This window comes from Mustela lutreola, chromosome 9 (assembly GCF_030435805.1).
Source record: "Mustela lutreola isolate mMusLut2 chromosome 9, mMusLut2.pri, whole genome shotgun sequence".
NCBI lineage: Eukaryota > Metazoa > Chordata > Mammalia > Carnivora > Mustelidae > Mustela > Mustela lutreola.
In genome coordinates this window covers 86843681-86867374 of record NC_081298.1, presented here as the reverse complement: position 1 = coordinate 86867374, position 23694 = coordinate 86843681, and the positions used below count along the sequence as shown (strand labels likewise).

The window sequence follows — 23694 nt, the reverse complement described above, 5'->3', positions numbered from 1 at the left end:
TTATATCACCTGTAAAGAGAGAGGTTTTATTTCTTCTTCTCAATCTGTATGCATTTGATTTCCTTTTCTAGCCTTGTTGCTCTGGCTAGAACTTTCAGTATATTAACAGTGGAGAGAACAGACATTCTTGCCTTATCCCTGATCCTAGTGGAAAAGTGTATAAGTTTGCTTGGGCTACCATTAGCAAAATACCATAGAATGGCTTAAACAACAGAATTTTATTTTCTCACATTCTGAAGGGTAGAAGTCCAAGAGACCAAAGTATGAGCAGGTTTGTGTTTTTTTTTTTTAATTTTTAATTTTTAATTTTTTATAAACATAGCATATATTTTTATTTCCAGGGGTATAGGTCTGTGAATCACCCGGTTTACACACTTCACAGCACTCCCAAACCACATACGCTCCTCAATGTCCATAACCCCACCCCCCTACTACCCACCCCCCTCCCCCCAGCAACCCGCAGTTTGTTTTGTGAGATTGAGTCACTTATGGATTGTCTCCCTCCCAATCCCATCTTGTTTCATTTACTCTTCTCCTACCCCCTTAAGCCCCCATGTTGCATCACCACTTCCTCATATCAGGGAGATCATATGATAGTTGTCTTTCTCCATTTGACTTATTTCGCTAAGCATGATATGCTCTAGTACCATCCACGTTGTTGCAAATGGCAAGATTTCATTTCTTTTGATGGCTGCATAGTATTCCATTGTGTATATATACCACATCTTCTTTATCCACTCATCTGTTGATGGACATCTAGGTTCTTTCCATAGTTTGGCAGTTGTGGACATTGCTGCTATAAACATTTGGGTGCACATGCCCCTTCGAATCACTATGTTTGTATCTTTAGAGTAAATACCCAGTAGTGCTATTGCTGGGTCATAGGGCAGTTCTATTTTCAACATTTTGAGGAACATCCATGTTGTTTTCCAGAGAGGTTGCACCAGCTTGCATTCCCACCAACAGCGTAGGAGGGTTCCCCTTTCTCCGCATCCTCGCCAGCATCTGTCATTTCCTGACTTGTTAATTTTAGCTATTCTGACTGGTGTGAGGTGGTATCTCATTGTGGTTCTGATTTGTATTTTCCTGATGCCGAGTGATATGGAGCACTTTTTCATGTGCCTGTTGGCCATCTGGATGTCTTCTTTGCAGAAATGTCTGTTCATGTCCTCTACCCATTTCTTGATTGGATTATTTGTTCTTTGGGTGTTGAGTTTGCTAAGTTCTTTATAGATTTTGGACACTAGCCTTTTATCTGATATGTCATTTGCAAATATTTTCTCCCATTCTGTCAGTTGTCTTTTGGTTTTGTTCACTGTTTCCTTTGCTGTGCAAAAGCTTTTGATCTTGATGAAATCCCAATAGTTCATTTTTGCCCTTGCTTCCCTTGCCTTTGGCAATACTCCTAGGAAGATGTTGCTGCGGTTGAGGTCGAAGAGTTTGCTACCTGTGTTCTCCTCAAGGATTTTGATGGAGTCCTTTCTCACATTGAGGACCTTCATCCATTTTGAGTTTATTTTTGTGTGTGGTGTAAGGAAATGGTCCAATTTCATTTTTCTGCATGTGGCTGTCCAATTTTCCCAACACCATTTATTGAAGAGGCTGTCTTTTTTCCATTGGACATTCTTTCCTGCTTTGTCAAAGATTAGTTGACCATAGAGCTGAGGGTCTATTTCTGGGCTTTCTATTCTGTTCCATTGATCTATCTGTCTGTTTTTGTGCCAGTACCATGCTGTCTTGAGGATGACAGCTTTGTAATAGAGCTTGAAGTCCTGAATTATGATGCCACCAATGTTGGCTTTCTTTTTCAATATTCCCTTGGCTATTCGAGGTCTTTTCTGGTTCAATATAAATTTTAGGGTTATTTGTTCCATGTCTTTGAAAAAGATGTATGGTACTTTGATAGGAATTGCATTAAATGTGTAGATTGCTTTAGGTAGCATAGACATTTTCACAATATTTATTCTTCCAATCCAGGAGCATGGAACATTTTTCCATTTCTTTGTGTCTTCCTCAATTTCTTTCATGAGTACTTTATAGCTTTCTGAAAACAGATTTTTAGCCTCTTTGGTTAGGTTTATTCCTAGGTAACTTATAGTTTTGGGTGCAATGGTAATTAGGATTGACTCCTTAATTTCTCTTTCTTCTGTCTTGTTGTTGGTGTAGAGAAATGCAACTGATTTCTGTGCATTGATTTTATATCCTGACACTTTACTGAATTCCTGTACAAGTTCTAGCAGTTTTGGAGGGGAGTCTTTTGGGATTTCCACATATAGTATCATATCATCTGCGAAGAGTGATAGTTTGACTTCTTCTTTGCTGATTTGGATGCCTTTATAATTTCATTTTGTTGTCTGATTGCTGAGGCTAGGACCTCTAGTACTATGTTGAATAGCAGTGGTGATAATAGACATCCCTGCCGTGTTCCTGACCTTAGCGGAAAAGTTTTCAGTTTTTCTCCATTGAGAATGATATTTGCGGTGGGTTTTTCATAAATGGCTTTGATAATATCGAGGTATGAGCCCTCTATCCCTACACTTTGAAGAGTTTTGATCAGGAAGGGATGCTGTACTTTGTCAAATGCTTTTTCAGCATCAATTGAGAGTATCATATGGTTCTTGTTCTTTCTTTTATTGATGTGTTGTATCACATTGATTAATTTGCGGATGTTGAACCAACCTTGCAGCCCTGGAATAAATCCCACTTGGTCGTGGTGAATAGTCCTTTTAATGTACTGTTGAATCCTATTGGCTAGTATTTTGGTGAGAATTTTTGCATCTGTGTTCATCAAAGATATTGGTCTATAGCTCTCTTTTTTGATGGGATCCTTGTCTGGTTTTGGGATCAAGGTGATGCTAGCCTCATAAAATGAGTTTGGAAGTTTTCTTTCCATTTCTATTTTTTGGAACAGTTTCAGGAGCTGTCTGGGGAGCTGTCTGGCCCTGGGCTTTTGTTTGTTTGGAGATTTTTAATGACTGTTTCAATCTCCTTACTGGTTATGGGTCTGTTCAGGCTTTCTACTTCTTCCTGGTTCTGTTGTGGTAGTTTATATGTTTCTAGGAATGCATCCATTTCTTCCAGATTGTCAAATTTGTTGGCATAGAGTTGCTCATAGTATGTTCTTATAATTGTTTGTATTTCTTTGGTGTTAGTTATGATCTCTCCTCTTTCCTTCACGATTTTATTTATTTGGGTCCTTTCTCTTTTCTTCTTGATAAGTCTGGCCAGGGGTTTATCAATTTTATTAATTGTCTAATGCTTGACAATTGACAAAAGATTGACAAAAGAACCAGCTCCTAGTTTTGTTGATTTGTTCTATTGTTTTTTTTTTTTTTTTTGGTTTCTAGTTCATTGATTTCTGCTCTGATCTTTATGGTTTCTCTTCTCCTGCTGGGTTTAGGGTTTCTTTCTTGTTCTTTCTCCAGCTCCTTTAATGTAGGGTTAGGTTGTGTACCTGAGACCTTTCTTGTTTCTTGAGAAAGGCTTGTACCACTATATATTTTCTTCTCAGGACTGCCTTTGGTGTGTCCCACAGATTTTGAACCGTTGTGCTTTCATTATCATTTGTTTCCATGATTTTTTTCAATTCTTCTTTAATTTCCTGGTTGACCCATTCATTCTTTAGAAGGATGCTGTTTAGTCTCCATGTATTTGCGTTCTTTCTGAACTTCCTCTTGTGGTTGAGTTCTAGCTTCAGAGCATTGTGGTCTGAAAATATGCAGGGAATGATCCCAATCTTTTGATACCGGTTGAGTCCTGATTTAGGACCGAGGATGTGATCTATTCTGGAGAATGTTCCATGTGCACTAGAGAAGAATGTGTATTCTGTTGCTTTGGGATGAAATGTTCTGAATATATCTGTGATGTCCATCTGGTCCAGTGTGTCATTTAAGGACTTTATTTCCTTGTTGATCTTTTGCTTGGATGATCTGTCCATTTCAGTGAGGGGAGTGTTAATGTCTCCTACTATTATTGTATTATTGTTGATGTGTTTCTTTGATTTTGTTATTAATTGGTTTATTTAGTTGGCTGCTCCCACGTTGGGGGCATAGACATTTAAAATTATTAGATCTTCTTGTTGGACAGACCCTTTGAGTATGATATAGTGTCCTTCCTCATCTCTTATTATAGTCTCTGGCTTAAAATCTAATTGATCTGATATAAGGATTGCCACCCCAGCTTTCTTCTGATGTCCATTAGCATGGTAAATTCTTTTCCACCCCCTCACTTTAAATCTGGAGGTGTCTTCGGGCTTAAAATGAGTTTCTTGTAGGCAACATATAGATGGGTTTTTTTTTTTTTTTATCCATTCTGATACCCTGTGTCTTTTGATTGGGGCATTTAGCCCATTAATATTCAGAGTAACTATTGAAAGATATGAATTTAGTGCCATTTATTGCCTGTAAGGTGACTGTTACTGTATATGATCTCTGTTCCTTTCTGATCTACCACTTGTAGGCTCTCTCTTTGCTTAGAGAATCCCTTTCAATATTTCCTGTAGAGCTGGTTTGGTGTTTGCAAATTCTTTCAGTTTTTGTTTGTCCTGGAAGCTTTTAATCTCTCCTTCTATTTTCAATGAAAGCCTAGCTGGATATAGTATTCTTGGCTGCATGTTTTTCTCATTTATTGCTCTGAATATATTATGCCATCCCTTTTTGGCCTGCCAGGTCTCTGTGGATAAGTCTGCTGCCAATCTAATATTTTTACAATTTTTACCATTGTATGTTACAGACTTCTTTTCCTGGGGCTGCGTTCAGGATTTTCTCTTTGTCACTAAGGCTTGTAGATTTTACTATTAGGTGACAGGGTTGAGTCTATTCTTATTGATTTTGAGGGGCATTCTCTGAACCTCCTGAAATTTGATGCTTGTTCCCTTTGCCATATTGGGGAAATTCTCCCCAATAATTCTCTCCAATATATCTTCTGCTCCCCTCTCTCTTTCTTCTTCTTCTGGAGTCCCAATTATTCTAATGTTGTTTTGTCTTATGGTGTCACTTATCTCTCGAATTCTCCCCTTGTGGTCCAGTAGCTGTTTGTCCCTCTTTTGCTCAGCTTCTTTATTCTCTGTCATTTGGTCTTCTATATCACTAATTCTTTCTTCTGCCTCATTTATCCTAGCAGTGAGAGCCTCCGTTTTTGATTGCACCTCATTAATAGCTTTTTTGATCTCAACTTGGTTAGATTTTAGTTCTTTTATTTCTCCAGAAAGGGCTTTTATATCTCCCGAGAGGGTTTCTCTAATATCGTCCATGCCTTTTTCGAGCCCGGCTAGAACCTTGAGAATTGTCATTCTGAACTCTAGATCTGACATATTACCAATGTCTGTATGGATTAGGTCCCTAGCCTTTGGTACTGTCTCTTGTTCTTTTTTTTGTGTTGAATTTTTCCGTCTTGTCATTTTGTCCAGAAAAGAGTATATGAAGGAGCAAGTAAAATACTAAAAGGGTGGCAACAACCCCAGGAAAATATGCTTTAACCAAATCAGAAGAGATCCCAAACCGTGGGGGGAGAAAGGGGATAAAAAGAGGTTCAGAAAGAAAGAAAGAAAAAAAGAAAGGAATGAAAAGAATTAAAAAAAGAAAACGAATAAAGAAAAGTATAAAAAAGAAAATATATATATATTAGATAAACTAGTTAAAAAAGTTAGAAAAGAAAAGGGTAAAAGTTAAAAAAATTTTAGCAGAAGAGAAAAAAACGAAAAAAAAATTAAATTAACTGCAAGGCCAAAGAATCATAGGGAGAAAGCCATGAGTTCCATGCTTTGCTTTCTCCTCCTCTGGAATTCCTCTGCTCTCCTTGGTATTGACACTGCACTCCTTGGTAGGTGAACTTGGTCTTGGCTGGATTTCTTGTTGATCTTCTGGGGGAGAGGCCTGGTGTAGTGATTCTCAAGTGTCTCTGCCCCAGGCGGTATTGCACCGCCCTTACCAGGGGCCGGGCTGAGTACTCCGCTCGGGTTTGCTTTCAGGACCTTTTGTTCCCTGAGCACTTTCCAGTAGAGTTCCAGAAGACTGGAATACAAATGGCGGCCTCCTGGTCTCCAGCCCGGAGGAGGGAAGATCCCGGGGCCCCACTCCTCAGCACGCCCTCAGAGAACAGCGCCCAGCAACTCCCGTCAGCCCGACCCCAGCCGCGGGCTCCGAGCTCACCGAGCCTGCGACCGGCTCAAGGTAACCCCGAGCTGTGATCTCACTGTCGGCTCTGTCTCTGTAGCCGGCTTCCCCATTCTAAACCTATAAGCTCTGCGACACTCAGACACCTCAGGTCCTTCTGTACCCTGCGGGCCTGAGGCCACACTGACCCCGCGTGGGCTTCACCCCGGTTTAACCTCTGGAGAGATGTCCCTCAGCGGAACAGACTTTTAAAGTTGCTTTTTTTTTTTTTTAATTTATTTGACAGAGAGAGATCACAAGTAGGCAGAGAGGAAGGCAGAGAGAGAAAGGGAAGCAGGCCCCCCGCTGAGCAGAGAGCCTGACGCGGGCCTCGATCCCAGGACCCTGAGATCATGACCTGAGCAGAAGGCAGCGGCTTAACCCACTGAGCCACCCAGGCGCCCAGAACAGACTTTTAAAAGTCCTGATTTTGTGCTCCATTGCTCCGCCACTTGACGGGAGCTGGCCCCTCCCCCCACCCCCGGGGTCTATCTTCCCGTTGCTTTGGATTCACTTCTCCGCCAGTCCTACCTTTCAGAAAGTGGTTGTTTTTCTGTATCTAGAATTGCTGTTCTTCTTCTCTTCGATCTGCTGATGGATTTGTAGGTGTTTGCAATGTTTAGATAAGCTATCTAGCTGATCTGCTAGCTGAAGTAGTCTCAGCCTGCTACTTCTCCGCCATCTTGACTCCTCCCCATCAGGTTTGTGTTTTTTTTAGGCCTCTCTTTTTGATTTGTAAATAGCTGACCTGGCCTCTTGCTATCTCTTCACATGGCCATTCTCTGTGCATGCATACCCCTGGTGTGTCTCTGAATGTCCTAATCTCCTCTACTTATAAGGATGACTAATAGTTTTATTTTAATTTAATTAACTCCTTAAAAACCCTATTTCCAAGTACAGTCAAATTATGAAGTACTGGGGATTAGGACTTCAACATATGCATAATTCAGCCCATAACAGAAAATATTTTTTCACATTTAATATATTAGCTGTATGATTTTATTTGCCTTTTATCAAATTAAGGAAGTTTCCCTTTATTTCTGTTTTCTCTGAGAGTTTTTAATCCTGAATGAGTGCTGAATTTTGTCAAATGCTTTTTCTGTATCAATTAATATGATTATCCAGTTTTTCATCTTTAGCTTGTTAATATGATAGAGTACATTGATTTTCAAATACTGAGTCTCCTTTGTATCCCTCTAATAAACTCCACTTGGTCATAGTTGGTTCAAATATTGCTGAGTGTAATTTGTTAATATTTTGTGAAATATATTTCCATCTTAATCAGGAGAGATGTTGGTCTGTAGTTTTCTTTTTGTCTTTGTCTAGCTTTGCTATTAGAGTAATACTAGCTTCATAAAATGAATTGAGAAATATTTACTTCTTCTAATTTCTGGAAGAGATAATGTAGAGAATTGGTGTTATTTCTTTTAAACATTTCTTAGAGTTCTTTAGTAAAATTATCTAGGCTTGGAGATTTCTATTTTGGAAGCTTTTAAATTATAAATCCCATTTCCTTAATAGTTATGGGGGAGTATTCCAATTATCGATTTGATGAGTTGTGGTAGTTTATATTTTTCGAGGAATTGGTTCATTTCACCTAAGTTGCCAGCTTTCTGAATGTAGAGTTACTCATAGTATTCACTTGTTATTCTTTTAACGTCTGTAGAGTCTATCATGATATCCTTGTTTTATTACTGATAATATTAATCTGTGTTTTCTGTTTTTTCTTTGTCAGTCACACTAACGGTCTGTCAGTTTCACTGATAGTTTCACAGAACCAGTTCTTGGTTCATTGCTTTTCTCAATTGTCTTTCTATTTTTAATTTCATTGATTTATACTCTTACACTGTTTTCTTTCTGATTTTTATCTTCTCTTCCTTTTCTAGGTTCTTGAGGTGGATATTAAGATAATTGATTTGAGACTCTTTTTTTTTTTTCTAATGTATGCACTTAGAACTATAAATTTTCCTCTCAAGCACTGCTTCACCCAGTTATTTTTGATATGTTGTCTTTTCATTTATTCTTGTTTCCAAGTGTTTGGAGATTTTCATTACCTTTCTTTTTTTTTTTAAGATTTTATTTATTTATTTGAGAGAGAAAGAGAGCATAAGCAGGGGGAATAAGCAGAGGGAGAGGGAGAAGGAGACTTCCTTCTGAGCAGGAAGCCAATGCAGGGCTCAGTCTCAGGACCCTAAGATCATGACCTGAGCTGAAGGCAGACACTTAAACAGTTGAACCACCCAGGTTCCCCTCATTACCTTCTTTTACATTTATTTATTTATTTTAGAGAAAGAGAGCATGGGGGTAGGGGTAGAGGGAGAAGGGAGAGAGAATCGTAAGTAGACTCCACACTGATTACAGAGCCCTACACAGGGCTTGATCTCAGGACCCTGAGATCACCACCTGAAGCTGAAACCAAGAGTCTGACATTTAACCAACTGTGCTGCCCAGGCATCCTGATTTTCATTACCTTTTAACTATTGATTTCTAATTTGATTCCATTGTGGTCAGAAAACATACTCTGTATGATCTCAATTTTTCTACATTTGGTTAGTTTTATTACAGTGTCCAGAATACAGTATCTCTTGGAAATATTCAGGGAAACTTGAAAAGAATGTGTTTTCTGCTGATGTGGGGCAGAGTGCTCTATAAATGTCAGTTAGATACTGTTGTTTAATATTGAGTTCTTCTGTATCCTGCTAATTTTATCCATGCTTTGTTTTGATTAATATTTGCATGGCATATGTTTTTCAATTTTTGTTTTAAATTTTCAACCTGTTTCTCTCATTATATTTGAAGTGAGTTTCTTTTAGAGATTACATAGTTGGGTCCTGTTCTTTGTTTTTAAAATTTTTAAAATTTTTTATATTTTATTATTTATAAGTAATCTCTACACTCAATATGGAGATTGAACTCACAACCCCAAGATCAAGAGTCACATGCTTTACTGACTGAGCCAGTCAGTCCTCCTGGGTTCTGTTTTTTAATCCTCTGTGTCAACTTCTGCTTTTAATTGGTTTATCTAGTCATACTCTTTTAGTTTAGTTATTAGCAAAGTGTGGTTTAACTCTTCCATTTTTTTCTGTTTTCGGTTTGTTCTGGGGTTCTTTGTTTATTTGTTTCTGTTTTCTTTTATCTGTCTTCCTATGAATTGTTTAAACATTTTTTAGAAAATTATCTTAATTTAGTCTACGGCCATACCACCCTGAACGCGCCCGATCTCATCTGATCTCGGAAGCTAAGCAGGGTCGGGCCTGGTTAGTACTTGGATGGGAGAAAATTATCTTAATTTATAGTTTTTTGAGTGTATCTCTTTGTTACAGCTTTTTATTGCTTACTAAAAACTTTTATATATATATTTATATATTTACACATTTATATTTACATGTATTATATACATTTTTATATATCATATGTATATAACATGCTGAAACTTTTCTAATTTTTCACTTATTTCAAGCATGCTCATAATTGCTCATTGAAGCATTTTATTTTATTTTTTTAATTTTTTTTAAAGATTTTATTTATTTATTTGTCATAGTGAGAGAAGCTAAAGCAAGCACAGGCAGACAGAGTGGCAAGCAGAGGCAGAGGGAGAAGCAGGCTCCCTGCCAAGCAAGGAGCCCGATGTGGGACTTGATCCCAGGACACTAGGATCATGACCTGAGCTGAAGGCAGTCGCTTAACCAACTGAGCCACCCAGGCGTCCCTCATTGAAGCATTTTAATAATGATTGTCTTAAAATACTTATCAGATAATCCTAACATTTCTGTCACCTTGGTGTTGGCATTTCTTGATTATCTTTCTCATTCAATTTGAGATCTTTTTTACTCATGGTATAAGTGATTTTCAATTGAAGTCTGTATATTTTCATTATTATGTTATAAGATTTTAAATCTTACTCTAGATCTTGCTTACATCTTTTGTTTTGGCTAACTTTCTATGCTATCACTCTGACAGAGTGGGAAGGAAGAGAGCAGTGGACTAGGGAGGAAGAGGAAGAGAGCAGTGAGGTAGCACCTTTTTATTGCCAGCTGGGGGTAGACAACCAGATCTCTCCCTCAGCCTATGTTGATATCCAGCCAGGTGTGAGGGAGACTCCTCAGTACCGCTGTGTGAAGACAGGAGTTCCAACTCCCCAGTAAGCCTCCACTGATAGTTCCTGGAGATGTAGGAGTGTTTCATTATTGCTTCCCACGTGGCCTCTGCTGGCACCAAGAGGGGATTGGCTGTCTTAATAGTGACACAAGTCCTCCAGTAGCCCTCCTTGGACAACACCATAACACAAAGATGGAAGAAGGGGTGAAAGTCCAGACTCCCCATGTAATTTCCGCTGATAACATAGAGATGGCCTCAAACTGCCCATCCCTGTAGGGATGAAAGTCCTAGAAACTTACTCAGACTTTTCTGACACTACCCAATGGTGGGGTTAAGATGTCTCTTCACAGCATGGTCTGAGTGGAATTCCAGGATTCCGACTTGGCATTTACTGGTATGGGTTAGTGGGTCCACAGTTCTTTTATATAGCATTTGGCTAGAGTAGAGCAGTTATTGCCTTGGTGGTTTTTCTTTTGCTAGGCTGCCTCTTTCCTTCTGTTTTGGTCAAAGAGGCTAGGCTTATGGAGGAGTTTTCTTTTGTCTGCAGCCATTGACATTTCCAGATTGTTGGTTTCTGGGATATTTAAGAGAAAACAGAATCCCAGGAACTCACCACCATGTTGTTTCTTGAAATCCTGGCAAGTCTGCTTTCTTCTCTCAACTTTTCAGAGGCTTCTTGGGTATGTTTATATACAATGTCCAGGAATTTAAGTTATAATTAGGAAGGGGGATAGAGAAAATATTTCCACTTTTCTGGAAGGAGAAGCCCTGAGGGTTTTTCTTTTTTTGACACTTGTAGCTGAGTCCAAGTGTGGAACCAATGGATTAGATGACGGTGAGGCTCATTCCAGCTCTAGGATGCAGTGTTCTTTATTCCGGTCTTGGATCTGGGATTTTAGAAGAGATCTTGCAGGCAATAAGATATTCTCCAACTTACCCAACTGGTTACTAAACCACATAGGATGCGCTTTCCTCCCAGACCCCCATGACTTTCTTTTAAAAAGGTGGGAGTGAGGACACCTGGGTGGCTCAATTGGTTAAGTGTCCGTCTTCCCCCCAGGTCATGATCTCAGAGTCCTGAGATCAAGCACCAGGTCAGGATCCCTGCTCAGTGGGGTGTCTGCTTCTCCCTCTCCTTCTGTCCCTCCCACTGCTTGTGCTCTCTTTTGCTCACTCTCTCTCTCCCCCAAATAAATAAATAGAACCATTAAAAAAAAAAAAAAAAGGTGGGCAACTGTTGAAAATGGCAGTTATCAAGTTCCTTCAGCCATGTACCAAGGTGTTAAATTGGGAGTTGCTCCTCTGTATGAAAAATCTGAATTTCCCTAAACCATATGAAGAATAAACTTACAGCTCAGAATTCCCTAACAGAACAGAAGTTTAGCAATCTTTTTTGAATTTTAGACTGAAATCTCCCTAATTTTAACATCCTATTCTTAGTTTTTTCCCAGTAGATATTTATGCCTTTTAAATAGATATTTCAGATGAGATCTATTGTTGTTTATGCTTATAAAGTCATCAATAGAACTGTCAGAAGTGGTGTTCACTATCAAAATTTTGGCTTTAATATCAATATGTATATATAGGAGAAAAAAATTCTTCTCTACCCTTTTAGGTTGGCTGGCTGGATCTGAGCAGTAAACTGAGAACAGGAGTTTAACAGGAGGAAAGATATACAAATTTATTTGATTGCAGGTGTAGTAGAGTGGAGGGAGCTGTGGTCATGAAGAAGGGTAAGAGAGAGGAGCACACAGGGGAATACCCAAGGAGAACATATCCTGAAAGCCACTGGCTTGGAAAATTAGAGGGGCTGAATTTCAAGAGTTCTTACAACCAGTGGGGCTTAAAGCCTGGAGTTTTTAAGTTCAGCAGACTTGGCTGGGATAGAGCCCTAAGGGCACTGCCCTACTCCTGGAGAGAAGGCCCGCAGCAAACAACTCAGGGGAGGGGGTGGGGCAGACAGCAGGAAAACAGTGATTTGAAGAACACCTGGGGCACACAGGGGGATTGTTGCTCTTCTTGGAGGGAATCCCTAAGAGCCAGTTTTCACAGAGACACCTCTCTGGGAACAAAAAAGCTGGCTGGCACTATTTCCCTCTTCTGCCTCTCAGCATACACACAGAAACACCCGCAGGAAACAGTGTAGTATCAACACTGGCTGCCCAACTTACTTACACTAAGCCCCACCCACTTTGTGCTCTGGTGGGAAGGCTCCTCTCAGTTAAGTTGCTTCATTACCAGTGAAGAAGAGCCCTCCCCCTGAAGACCAGCACAAACCCTTGCCCACACTATGTCTCCAAAGCAGAAAGTTCTGCAGGGCCTCAGTTCTGGTAGAAGTTGTGTCAGGTCCCATTTCAAAAGCAGAGCAGAGTGCACCTAGTTAAACTCACCACATTCAGGCCAGGGCCCAAACATTGCCCTCAGAAGGCACGGAGAGCTCTGCACATGACAGGCCTGAAGGATAGAGCAGCCAAAACATTATAGCGAAGTGCACACAGTACACATTGGAGAGACTCTCTAAAGTGCCAGACCCCAAGCACCACATGGTCTCATTTTCATAATGCCATTACTTTCAGATGTAGGAGACATAACTGGATTTTCTAACACAGAGAATAAGGCAGAGACTTAGACAAAATACCAAGACAGAGGAATTTATCCCAAATGAAAGAACAAGATAAGGCCATTGCCAAAGATCTAAGTGTTACAGATATAAATAACATGCCTGATGGAGAGTTTAAAGCAACAATCATAAGGATACTCACTGGGCTTAAAAAAAGAATAGACAACATCAGTGAGACTCTTATTACAGAGATAAAAAAGATTTTAAAAAATCAGAGATGAATGTAATAAATGAGATTTGAAACAGGCTTGATGCAATGAACAGCAGGCTGGAAAAAGCAGAGGAATGAATTAGTGATCTGGAAGACAAAATAATAGAAAGTAATGAAACTGAACAAAAGAAAGAAAGAAAGAATTATGCAATATAAGAACAGACATAGGGAACTCAGTGACTCCATCAAGCATAATAACAGCTATCTGATAGGAGTTTGAAAAGAAGAAGAGCGAAAAGAAGACATAGTTTAAGTAAAGAGATAATAGCAGAAAACTAATCTGGGGAAGGAAACAGACATTCACATATAGGAGGCACAGAGAACTGCTATCAAAATCAATAAAAGCAGGCTAACACCAAGATATATTGTAACTAATTTTGTAAAATATAATGACAAAGGAAAAAATCTTAAAAGTGCAAGACAAAAAAAGTCTTTAACTTACAAGGGAAAACCCATGAGGCTACCTGGAAATTTCTCTATAGAAACTTGGCAAGTCAGAAGGAAGTCGCATGATATATTCAATGTGCTGAATGGGAAAAGTCTGCAGCCAAAAATACTCTATCCAGAAAGGGCATTGTTTAGAATAGAAGGACAGATAATTTTCCCAGACAAACAGAAACTAAGGGAGTTCGTGATCCACTAAACAAGCCTTGTAAGAAATATTAAAGGGGACTCTTTGAATGGAAAGGTCAAAAGTGACAAAGATAAGCAAGGATCAGAGAAAATCACTAGAAACAGTGATGAAACAAATAATAAAATATATATCTATCAATAATTACTTTGAATATAAATGGACTAAACACTCCAATACATAGGGTGTCAGAATGGTTAAAAAAACAAGACCTATCTATATGCTGCCTATAAGAGACTCATTTTAGACCTAAAGACGTCTGTAGTTTGAAAGTAAAGAGATGGAGAAACATTTATCATGCAAATGGATATGAAAAGAAAACCAGAATAGCAATACTTATACTGGACATACTAGATTTTAAACCACAGCCTGTAACAAGAGATGAAGAAGTGGATTATATAATCATAAGGGGAACAATCCTACAAGAAGATGTAATAGTTATAAATATTTATGCACCCAAAGTGAGAGTACCAAAATGGAGCACCCAAATATATAAAACAATAATAACATAAAGGAACTATTTGATAAAAACACAATAATTGTAGGGGACTTAAACACCTCCTACTTATATCAAGGAACAGATCATCTAAACAAAAAATAAGGAAACAATGGCTTTGAATGACATACTAGACCAGATGGACTTAATAGATCTATTCAGAACATTCTATCCTAAAATAGCAGCATATACATTCTGTTCAAGTGAACATGGAACATTCTCCAGAATAGATTACATATTAGGTCACAAAACAGGCCTCAACAAATACAAAAAGATTGAAATCACACAAGGTACCTTTTCTGTCCACAATGCTGTGAATTTAGAAGTCAACCACAAGAAAAAGTTTGGAAAGACCATAAATACCCAGAGGTTAAACAACATGCTACTAAACACTGAATGGGAGAACCAGGAAATCAGAGACAAAATTTAAAAATACATGGAAACAAAAGAAAATGAAAAAATAGTGGTCCAAATGTAGAAAAGTAGTCCTGAGAGGGAAGTAGGTAGCAATGCAGGTCTGCCTCAAGAAACAAGAAGCAAGGAAAATGTCAAACAATCTAATCTTACATCTAAAGGAGCTAGAAAAAGAACAATAAACAAAGTCCAAAGGCAACAAAAAGGAAATAATAAAGATTAGAGCAGAAGTAAATGGTACAGAAACTAAAAAGCAGAACATGTCAATGAAACAGGAGGTAGTTCTTTGCAAAAGTTAATAAAGTTGATAACTCCCAATCCACTTATCAAAAGGAAAAGTGATCCAAATAAATAAAACCACAAGTGAGAGAGGAGAAATAACAACCAGGATCACAGGAATACAAACAACTATAAGAAAATATTATGAAAAACTATATGCCAATAAATCGGACAACTGGAGAAATTGGTAAATTCCTAGAAACATATAAACTACCAACACTGAAGCAGGAAGAAACAGGAAACTTGAACAGACCCATAACTGGCAAAGAAATTGAATCAATAATCAAAATACTCCCAATAAACAAAGTCCAGGGCCAGATGGTTTAATCGGTGAAATCTATCAAACATTTAAAGAAGAGTTCGTATGTATTCTCAAACTATTCCAAAAACAATAGAAAAGGAAGTACACTTCCAAATTCATTCTATGGAGCCAGCATTACCTTGATTCCAAAACCAGATAAAGGGTCCACTAAAAAAAAGAATTCATCTTTGATGAAGATGGATGAAAAAATTATCAATAAAATACTAGCAAACTGAATGCAACTATACATTAAAAAAAAAAAAAATCTTCAAGTGTAATTTATTCCCAGGATGCAAGAGGGTTCAATATTTGCAAATCAAACAATGTGATATGCCACATTAATAAAAGAAAGGATAAGAGCCATATAATCATTTCAGTAGATGCAGAAAAAGCATTTGACAAAGTAAAACATTCATTCATGATAAAAACCCTCAACAAAGTAGGTTTGGAGAGAACATACCTCAATATAATAAAAGCCATCTGTGAAAAATCTGCAGCTAATATCATCCTTAATGGGGGAAAATGAGAGCTCTTCCTCTAGGATCAGGGATAAGACAGAGATATCCAGCTTCAGTACTGTTATTAATCATAGTACTGGAAGTCCTAGCCACAGTAATCAAACAATAAAAAGAAATAAAAGGCACCCAAATTGGCAAGGAAGAAGTCAAGCTTCAATATTTGCAAACGACATGATACTCTATACAGAAAACATGAAAGACTCCACCCAAAATGGCTAGAACTGATAAACAAATTCAGTAGAGTCACAGGATACAAAATCAACTTACAGAAATCTGTTGCATTTCCATACACTAATAATGAAGCGTTAGAAAAAGAAACTAAGGAATCAATCCCATGTACCATGCACTAAAAACCATAAGATAACTAGGAATAAGCCTAACCAAAGAGTTGAAAGACCTGTACTCTGAAAACTATAACACACTGATGAAAGAAACTGAAGATGATATGAAGAAATGAAAAGACATTCCATGCTCTTGGATTAGAAGAAAAAATATTGTTAAAATGTCTGTACTACCCAAAGAGATCTACACATTTAATACATTCCCTATCAAAATACCACCAGCATTTTTCACAGAGCTAGGGCAAACAATCCTAAAATTTGTATGAAGCCACGAATAACCCCTAATAGCCAAAGGAAACTTGAAAAAGAAAAGTAAAGCTGGGGGCATTAGAATTCCAGATATTAAGTTATACTATAAAGCTGTGGTGATCAAAACAGTATGGTAGTGACAATCAATAGAACAGATCAATAGAACAGAATAAAAAGCTGATAAATGAGGGGCGCCTGGGTGGCTCAGTGGGTTAAAGCCTCTGCCTTCGCCTCGGGTCATGGTCCCGGGGTCCTGGGATCGAGCCCCGCGTCGGGCTCTCTGCTTGGCAGAGGGCCTGCTTCCCCTTCTCTTTCTGCCTACTTGTGATCTCTGTCTGTGAAATAAATAAATAAAATATTAAAAAAAAAAAAAAGCTGATAAATGAACCCACAACTATTTGGTTAGTCTTTAATGAAGCAGGAAATAATAGGTAATGGGAAAAAGAGTCTCTTCAACAAATGGTGTTGGGAAAACTGGACAGCTACATGAAAAAGGATAAAACTGGGCCACTTCCTTATGTCATACACAAAAATAAATTCAAAATGGATTAAGGACACAAACATGAAAACAAATCATAAAAATTCATTTTTTTAAAAGATTTTATTTATTTATCTGACAGATCACAAGTAGGCAGAGAGGCAAACAGAGAGAGAGGGAGGAAGCAGGCTCCCTGCTGAGCAGAGAGCCCAATGTGCGGCTCGATCTCAGGACCCTGAGATCATGACCTGAGCTGAAGGCAGAAGATTAACCCACTGAGCCACCCATGTGCTCCATGAAATCATAAAAATTCTAGAAGAGAACAAAGACATTAACTTCTTTGACATTGGTTATAGCGACTTTTTAGATATGTCTCCTGAGGCAAGAGAAACACACACACACACACAAATAAGCTATTGGGACATCATCAAAATAAAAAGCTTCTACACAGCAAAGGGAACAACCAAAAAACTAAAAGGCAACCTATGGACTGGAAGAAAATATTTGCAAATGATATATTGGATAAAGGGAGTATCCCAAATACCAAAGAACTGATACAACACCCAAAAAACAAATACTCTAATTAAAAAGTGGGCAGAAATCATGAAGAGACATTTCTATTGTGTTATGTGTGTGTGTGTGTGTGTGTGTGTGTGTGTGTGTGTGTGTGTGTATACACAGACACACACACTGAAATATTATTCAGCCATAAAAAAGAAAGAAATCTTGCTATTTGCAATACCATGGATAGATCTAGAAAGTATCTAGACTGGAATTAAATTTTTTTTTGAAGTGTATTTCAAAAACACTGCCTCCCAAAAGAAGAAAAACAAAAAGACAACTACAACAGAAAAATACAAACAGCATTTAACTGATGATTTTTTAAAACTTTTATTTAAATTTCAGTTAGTTAGCACAATGTAATATTACTTTCAGGTGTACAATATAGTGATTCAACATTTCTATACAATACCTGGTGCTCATCATAAACACACTCCTTAATCCCCAACACCTATTTCACTCATGTCTCACCCACCTCCCCTCTGGTAACCAGTTTGTTCTCTATAGTTAAAAGTCTGTTTCTTGGTTTGCCCCTTTATGTTTGTTTGTTTCATTTCTTAAGTTCCACATATGAGTGAAATCATATGTTATTTGTCTTTCTCTGAATACTTTATTTCACTTAGCATACTCTCTAGCTCCATTCATGTCATTGCAAATGGTAGGACTTCATTCTTTTTTATGACTGAAAAATATCCCATTGTTTGTATATACACACATGCACACACATACATATACATACATTCATACCACCTCTTCTTTATCCATTCATCTGTCAGTGGACACTTGGGCTGTTTCCATAATATGGCTGTAGATAATGCTGCAATAAATGTAGGGCAGCATTTATTCCTTTGTATTAGTGTTCTTGTATTTTTGTGTTTTGGGGGTAAATACCCAGTAGTATATTTACTAGATCATAGGTTATTTCTATTTCTATTTTTAATTTTTTTGAGGAACCTCCATTCTGTCTTCCATAGTGGATGCAGTAGTTTGCATTCCCACCAACAGTTCACAGAGTTTTCTTTATCTCCACATCCTTACCAACAGTTGTTATTTCTTGTGTTTTTATTTTAGCCATTCTGACAGATGTGACGTGATATCTCATTGTGGTTTTGATTTGCATTTTTCTTTTTTTTCCAAAGATTTTATTTATTTATTTGACAAAGATCACAAGTAGGCAGAGAGGCAGGCAGAGAGAGAGGGAGAAGCAGACTCCCTGCTGAACAGAGAGCCCGATGCGGGGCTGTGCGGGACTGGATCCCAGGACCCTGAGATCATGACCTGAGCTGAAGGCAGAGGCTTTAACCCACTGAGCCACTCAGGTGCCCCTCAAGTCAACAGTAATTAGTCCATTAGGTCTCAGGCATGGCGTTAGGCTGTTGGAGAATATAAAACATTGATCCTACTCTTCACGGTGCCTACAGTTACTGAAATAATACGCACATCCTTGGAAAAGTAAACAATGATAGCGGTTTAGGTTCAAAGATGATATGAGCTAGCATATGATAAGTGTCTGAACGAGTTAATTACAATGAAAATCTCTATGGGCGTTTTGAGGAAGAAGAACACTTCAGATTGGAGTTTTCAGAGATAGTGATAAATGAACCAAATCTTGAAGGGTGGGAGGGATGTGGATAGATGGAGGTGAATGAGAAGGGGCATTTCAAGCCTTGAAATTCCTTCTGATAGTCTTTTTAAAGGAAAATGGGTAATTTTTTGTGGATAATCTGAGTTACTCATGACCCAGCATACTGATACCAGTTTAAAACCCTTCTCTGCCCTTCATTCTTTTTTCTTGTTCCCTTGTGGTCGGTCGATTGACATGGTTGGGAAAAGAGTCAGTGGTCAAGAAATGAAAGAGGATCGGAGAATAAGAAAATCCTCCTGGGAAACCTGCTTGTGGTTTCCTTTAATTTTATATCTTAATGTGGGTCAGTGCCGAAATAGATCCTCCACATAACATACAATTTATAGCCAATTTAAAACCAAATGGTTATCCCTGCTCTATCCAGAGTAACACATTTTAGGGGCTGTGATCCTTATGCTTCCAAAAGTGAACCAAGGGCATGCAGAATTGTGTCAACCAGAGCCCAAGGGTATTGAAAGAGAAATTGCTCCAGCATGCCTGGTGATCAGCATCTAAAGGAGGAAGATGGGAGATAATAACTTATCATTTGACAATTGCAGTAAATAGAGTCAGAAAAAAATAGGTCTGACACCTGGGCAATTAAATTCTTAATAAGTTAGTGATTACACTCAACTGTGCTGGATGTGTTGCAGGAAGACAATGAAGTCCATTTCTACCTAAGTTGCTGATTGTACCTCCCCCCCTTAAGCTATTAAGTTCAAAGATGTGGCTCCCCCCAGGAAATAAAGCATGTTCCCTGCCTTCCCAGTCCTCTACTCCATGCTGGCTGAGTTTTCATTCTAAGTACTTGCTTGAGCATTTTGGAGAATCTTCTTCTCAACAGGACGTTGGTATCTGAGCAGAAAAGAAAATTGTTTCTATTTCCAACTCAAAGGTGGTTGTATTTACATAAGCTCCTCTTTCATTTAAATCTGTCTTAATCCTCAAGGATTTAGTAGTTTAAATGCAAAATGCATTTTTTTTAATAAATGAAAAAACCGTAAGAGAAAACAAACAGTACAGAGAAAGAATTTTAACAAATCCCCTTTCTCTTTTATTTTCATTTGTCTTGCCTAAAAGCCATGGGGTTTCAAGATATTTGCTTGTGTTTTCCCAGTAAAAGGTTGAAATAAAAATATATATGTATATACATATGAAATGAAGGAATGAGGTCATTATTTCATCTGAAAGTACAATGTAATCATTTAAATCTTACTTCCAACCCATCTTTAAGGTAGTTCTGTGAAATTTCATTTTGAGTTGGATAGCTGACTTAAAAGGCAGCCCATCTACATCATCACTCCAACAGTTACATTAAAACATGGTTAATTATTAGCTCTTCTGATTGCAAAAGCATGGCCAATGTAGCCTCCCTCCACCCCCAGAGTAATGTGCAAGAATTTATTCTGCGTCATGAATGGCTTAGTTGAGAGTTCTTAAAATTTTCTTCCCTGATGAGGTGCTAATGGTGAGAGCTCAATTCTGCACTAAAGGACCTGCCAGCAGGGGGTAGAGACATGACAAAAGCTCCTGGTTTGCGTTCATTTCTGAACTTATTCTTCCATTTAATTGAGTCTTCTTTCACTCTTGGCTATGTTGAAGAAAGGCATTTTGTTTTTTACAAACAAAAGTACTTAGCCTCTAAAGATCCTTTTTCTTTTTCTTTTTTTAAAAAATAAGTGCAAAGGTTTCTTTCAGCTTTAAAATCCTTCCATGGATTGTAATTTTATTTAGGTCTTTTCACATTATCACTACAATCCTTATTTGCATATACTTTCTGTTTCATAATTTTTTCTTTTATGCATGAGATGCTGTGTCAAATAATTCTACAATATTTGCAATATTTAATATTAAAATATATTAAAGGAAGGTAGTAGAGGAATATGACCTCCTTCCAGTCAGTATAAACAGAACTGTCCACTAATCAACATTATTGGCAATTCTAATACTAAAGCCACTAGAAGCTTAAAATTATCTTTATATTCTTTTATTTCACATTTCTTATTACAAACTAAGAAAAGGATATATAAAGGGCTCAAATTTGTGTGGTAGACTTTCTTTTTCATGTTAAAAAAATCAAGCCTGTATAATTTTCCAGATTAGTCTGGTACCTTAGCAATGGAGTGAGTGATATCCTTCTATCACTGAGCATGGTATATGTAATGAAGAGAAGTAACATTTATTTTTCACCTACTGAGAGTCAACAACCTATATAAACATTATTTAATTTAATCCTGTTTCGTGAACATTATTGACCTTATAAAAATTCAGGATGGCTACTACTGTCAGTACAACACACAAAAAAGTACCAGTCACCAGTTAGGTGACTCTAGTAGGTAGATACCTCAAAGCCTATATCCTCCTAGTGAGTCAATAGCCCATGTAGTAACCAATCAATATGCAGAAACCAAAACATGGATAGGTTTCCAGTTTTGTTAAGATTATTTACAAGCCATAAAGATCATGGGTTCTTATTCCAATTTCTTCCTTATAATCTACTTGTTGCTTTTTGTTTTTCATAGCAACCCTCTTTAGTTTACATACCAAAAGGTATCTTCTAATAGACTTTGTCCCTGGTCAACATTTCTTGAGAAATATTGTGGCTGGTTTAACCAAGGTCTCATTAAAAGGAAAAAAAAAAAAGGAGTTTAAAACAAAGCCAATTAAAATGTACTATTAAATATAATACTATAGGACCCAGAGGGCTGTTGCTTTTAAAATAAATCAGATTCAACAGTATTAAAAAAAATCCACTATGCTTTCAATAATTTATCTCATGTATATACTTATGTGTGTGTGAAATAGCCTACTTAAATAATTAGTGCAGCTTCTTTATAGTAGTAAAAGACTGGAAAGAACCTAAAAGTTTATCAACTGGTAACTGACTATATAAAGTTAACATATCCATTTAATGGAATACTACACAGCTGTTCAAATGAATGAGGCAGCTCTATAGGAATAATATAGCACTAAAATATATTATTGAGGGACAAAAAAAACAAAGTGCAGAAGAGTGTACTTAGTATAATTTATGTACAGAAAGGGGAAGATAAACACATACCCACATATATACTTGAGTTATGTATTAAATGTTTCTGTATTACAGACAGGAAGACAAAAATGGGCTTTAGGTGGGTAGGAGGAGTAGGTGAGTAAAATAAGTTCTTTTCTCTATATAGCCCTCACTCCAGAAAAGAAAAACACCACTTGAAGTAAATCTATGGGTTTGTATTTTTTCTTCCTGGAAGTTTAGGCCACCCCACCCCACCTTTTTAAGTAGGTTCCTTGCCCAGCATGGAGCACAGTGCGGGACTTAAACTCATGACCAGATCAAGACCAGACCAAAAGTTAGATGCTTATCTAACTGAGCCACCCAGCAGGCCCCTTCCCGGAAAGAAACCCCCTTTTCCAAGCATTTACCCATGGGAGCTGCCCCCCCAAAACTCTTTTTTTCAAGCACTTATCTACAGAAGGAGCTTTTGGTATTCATTTAATGCCATTTCACTGATTTTGACAAGTATCTATTACTTTTATGAAAAATATGATTTAACCGGTAGAGCTTTTGCATCCCTTTCTTTATGCTTTCTTAACAATTAAAAAAAATTTTTTCTTTAAAATTTTCTGAAAAAGCTGTTACTATGGGGTACCTGGGTGGCTCAGTGGGTTTAAGCTCTGCTTTCGGCTCAGGTCATGATCTCAGGGTCCTGGGATTGAGCCCATGTCGCTTTGGGCTCTCTGCTAAGCAGGGAGCCTGCTTCCCTTCCTCTCTCTGCCTACTTGTGATCTCTGTCAAATGAATAAATAAAATCTTAAAAAAAAAAAAAAAAAGCTGTTGCTCTTTCTGTTGTTTAGTAAACATTACCAGGGTCATGATCTGCAGAGGCCAGTTCTCTCCTAAGGTTTATTCAGATTGTACCTTTTCTGGAAAATTTTTGAATCCAGCTTTGTTGCGTTAACACGTAATGTCTTTTGCCCTGTAATTCACCCATGTGTCTTCTCCTCAAGTTCTCATAAAGTTCTAGTAAAATCCTTACAAAAGGCCTGGGCTTTTCACAAATTGTCATGCTTATTCTTAAGGGCACAATTTCCTGTGCCTGGGAAGTCCATTGAGAGGACTCAATAAAATGCTTTGCTCTCTTGGTTAAGGTGACAGAGTGAATAGCCTGAAGAAATGGCATATGGAGGTGATCAGCTTCCCAATGTGAATATTCAGACAAAAAGTCATGCTTCAGAAGCAGTTGGTGAGAAACTTTCTACAAGTAATCTACCAGATCTCTCCAAAGCCTTGTTACTATTTGATTATGTGACCCCTGATTTTAGGGATGTTGTTGATGTTAATTTATAGAACCAAATAGGCCAATTCACACAAATGGATGACAAAATAGATGTGGACACATTATTGAGTAATTTTATTTATACATCTTCCAGTTCTATCATGTGTTCTAGCTCTTGTAACTTGTGTCCATTTTTTCTTCATATGACATTTAAAAGATGTACATTAAATTATTTGCCTTCATGCTTCCCATTAATTGTTCTTTTAAAGACAAGTTTGACTTGTTTTCTGGATTATTTATCAAGTGGAGTGAAGGTAATGATAAAAGAAGCCAACAAGGAGGAGCAAGAATATGTTCCTTCTTCCTCCTCAGTCTGCTGGGCTCCTTCTAGTACCCTTTCTTGGCAGGTTTTTAACTCAAGGAGCAGCTGGTAAAGACATGTTTGCA

The 23694-nt window shown here is 37.7% G+C and overlaps 1 protein-coding gene across 2 annotated transcripts in view; it reads left to right on the top strand.

Moving 5' to 3' along the window:
• Nucleotides 1–5916: 5916 nt before the first annotated feature.
• WDPCP (WD repeat containing planar cell polarity effector) overlaps nucleotides 5917–23694 on the top strand; it is a 573555-nt gene continuing 555777 nt past the window's right edge. Inside the window, exon 1 of one of the 2 annotated variants that reach the window (XM_059187803.1) lies at nucleotides 5917–6170. The gene's annotated coding sequence lies outside the window, so the exon portion shown is untranslated. The remainder of the gene's footprint in view (nucleotides 6171–23694) is intronic. The other variant, XM_059187806.1, reaches the window with a different exon arrangement.